At 42.9% G+C, this 3,539-nt stretch overlaps 1 pseudogene; it reads left to right on the top strand.

Moving 5' to 3' along the window:
• The first annotated feature begins 2,524 nt into the window (after nt 1-2,524).
• On the top strand, nt 2,525-2,790 carry LOC102767007 (annotated as a pseudogene).
• The last annotated feature ends 749 nt before the right edge of the window (nt 2,791-3,539 follow it).

Below are 3,539 nucleotides of genomic sequence, written 5' to 3'. Positions count from 1 at the left end.
TTCTCCAAGGCCCTTCCCTCCAACAGCCTATGTCAGGTCTGCTTCTACCTCCTGCTTCTGACACTCTGACTAAATCAAGCACAGCAAGAAACCAAGGCAGCTTTCCACTGTATTTGTTGCTAAAGTTTCAGCCTGTTCTCTGGGTCTATAGAATATTGCCTGAAAGACTTCTTTAGAAAAGGTGAGAACATAAACATATACAAAAAAACTAGCAAGTGCCTGAATACAGGCCAAGAATCCACTGACATCTTTTCCTTCGGAAAAAAGTCAATGAGGTGCAGTCCACCATCTCTGCCCATTGGGCTCAAAATTCTTTCTGTTGCTGTCCTTCCTGGTATAGACTAGGGCTGCCCAAGTGCCAGTCATGTTACTCGTATATGACCCCTACCTATAATATTAGTTACCTATTTTATTTCAAATTTATTCCCCTCCTTTTCAAACATAAGTTCCTATTTACCCTCTCCAAATTCAAATTACCCATGTAATAATAAATTTAATGTGCTATTTTTTATTATTTCCTTGAGAAACACTTGCAGAACTCTTAGGGTACATCAGGCCCTTCTCTAAGTACTTTACAAATATTAGCTCATTGAATGATGAGGAAGGAGTCACACAGTGAGCAGTAGAACTCGGTAAGAAATCCAGGTAGGTTGGCTCCAGAACTCAAGTACAACCTGAATTAACCACTATGCCATCTTTTTAATATAGATTTAAATAACCTAACTGTTAAAATATTTTAATTTTAATTAATATACCACCTAAAATCACCTCATGCACCACCTGTGGCACATACCACACTTTTAGAAACACCAGCTGAGTGGAAAGAACTCTGGACTTAGAGAAGAAGACTTCACTTCAATTCCTTTCCCACTACTTACTTGCTCTGTGACCACCTTTTCTGACCAGTGTTAAGCCTCAGTTTCCCCACATGTGGACTGTGGATAATAATCCCTACTTCTCTCACAGGTGGTGGCAGAGACTAGAGAATTCCTACCTTCACTAGTGCTTTGGGAAATAGCACTTCCAGGAGTCAACATCATCCCCTGTGATAATGAATCAATGTTTAAAATTAAGGAAACGGTGCCCCTGTTTTTTCATTACAAGCAGCCCTTTGCTGGTTGAAACATCTTTCGAATAAAAAGTAGATCCTTTTGTTCCTTTGTGCTATAGAAGTTGTTGCTGCTCCTGCCAATTCAAAATAAATTACTTCATGAAGTAAGGTCTGTTTATGTTATTCCACTACCTGATGACTTCCTGTATATAACATTCACATGTGAGCATCTCAGCCAAAGGCCCATAAAGCCATTTCCCCCACACTTCACACTCGGCTGTGCGAAACATCTGCTTTTCTTGGCCACCTGAGTTGATGAGTTTTACTTTGCACCACGGTGAGGTCCAGGTGTCAAGCGAAGGCCCAGACATTTTCTTCCCTCATTGCCTCAAGAGGGGTGTGGGTTTATAGCCGCATTTCCCCCACAAGAGCTGATGGCGAGGAAGGCATGGCAGCTGGGCTTCATTACTCTCAATCAATGGCCATGACTTTTTTTTAAGGTAGCAGACGGGGATGAAGGTTGCATTCTCGCATTTTCAGCCAGTTTGGAGTGGTGGCCATCTGGAAAGATGGATATGAATATAAACCTCAATGAGGAAACTTTGGGTTTATTTTTCTTCTTCAGGAGCTCCTACAACTTAAAAATTCCCCAAGTCCTCCCGCTGGGAGTAGCGTGTTCCCTAGACTGAGCCGTGAGTGTGGACAAGGATCTGATCTCTGTTCCATCCTGCTCCACTCATTATCAATACGAAATGAGAATAAGTAATTAATTTTGGTGGAGTGTTTTGATATCCTCACATGAACAGTAATCTGTAATAAATTAGTGAAACCCTGATATCACAGAGGCCTTTGGGGGAGTCTCCTTTCTGATTCCAACAATCCTTCATTATCAAAGCATTTCTTTCTTTTCTTTTTTTTAATATGTTTTATTGATTTTGAGAGAGAGAGGAAGGAAGAGGGATAGAGAGATAGGAACACCGATAATAGAGAAACATCATGAATTATTTGCCTCCTGCACAATACCCACTGTGGATCAAGCCCACAACCCGGGCATGTGCCTTGACAGGGAATCAAACCAGTGATCTCTTGGTTCCTGGGTCTACTGAGCCACACAGGGCAGGCTCCAAGGATTTCTTTTGAGCTCTGTGCCCACTTTCACCTTGGAGAACACATCTCAGCATGACAGAGAACTTCACCAGACAGCCGATCCTTGTGAAAGGAGAGGCAAGATAAATAGAGGAAATGTCTCCTAAATCCTTCATGGCTTGTCTCTGTGCCTCTGTCGGCCAAACCACAGCCTCCTAATATGAAAAGAAAGCAACTCTCTTCCTGAAACAACACGGCTCATATTTGGAAGACCAGAGCTTATTAAGGAAATTACTCAAAACATGTTGCAACTGCACCAATACACTGATATCCCAGGCGCTGCCCATCACACCTTTTGTATTTAATAACCTGTGGACCTTGACCTCATGCTGCACCAGCGTTGAGTGCCTCTTCTCCTCTTGCTTTGGACCTCCTGCTCCAGCTCTGCTTGAAATGGACCCCCACCACTCTTGCTCCACTGGTGGCTCCTGCACCTGTGGCAGCTCCTATACATGCAAAGACTGCAAATACATGTCCTGCAAGAGGAGCTGCTGCTCCTGCCGCCCCAGGGGCTGTGCCCATGTGCCCAGCACTGCGTCTGCAAAGGAGCATCGGACAAGTGCAGTTGCTGTGCATGATGTCAGCGGAGCCTGCTCCCCAATGTAATAGAGCAACATGTTCAAACCTGCATTTTTTTTTATTCCACCCTGACCCATTCGCTATATTCTCTGTTCTATTAAATATGCGAAGGATAATAAAAGTTGTTGACTTTAAAAAAAAAATCTGTGGACCTTCATGGTTTAGTACAAGTGGAAAATGAACCAAGAGAACAAACTTACATTCTTTCCTGAAAGGGGATTTTCACACAACATACTGTCTGTCCAACACACCTCCATGCTTCTAGTGGGTTCTGCTGGTAGTTTTCCTAAGCCACCTCCATTGCCTGTCTGGCCAGAAAAGATCACTTTTTTAATGGTCCTGGTTGACTGTAAATAACTGTATTTGTTTAATTGCTTGGGATTTTCCTTCAATTGTCCCTTTATTGCAGGAATGTATTAAAAAGCGTTAGACACTTCCACATGCACTACGTCATTTGATCCCCAAAACTATAAGATAAGCAGAATGCCCCCATTTTGCAAGCAGGAAAACCCAACAGGGAGAGGTCACAGACCTTGCAGTGGTTGCTCAGGGTTCACACCCGAGTCTTCTCCAAGTCCTGCATGCTCTATGTCAAATGAACTCCTTCAACTTCTCTATGTTCTCCGCTATCTCAATTGCCATCACTAATAACAGTTGACTGTTGAAGAACACAGGTCTAAACTGCACTATTCACTTATACATGGATTTTTTTTTCAATAGTCAGCCCTACCTTCACATCCGCAGATTCAACCAAGCACAGACC

Source organism: Myotis davidii, unplaced genomic scaffold (assembly GCF_000327345.1).
Source record: "Myotis davidii unplaced genomic scaffold, ASM32734v1 scaffold2715, whole genome shotgun sequence".
Lineage (NCBI taxonomy): Eukaryota > Metazoa > Chordata > Mammalia > Chiroptera > Vespertilionidae > Myotis > Myotis davidii.
Note: the sequence above shows the minus strand (reverse complement) of the source record. Positions and strands in the feature narration are given on the sequence as shown.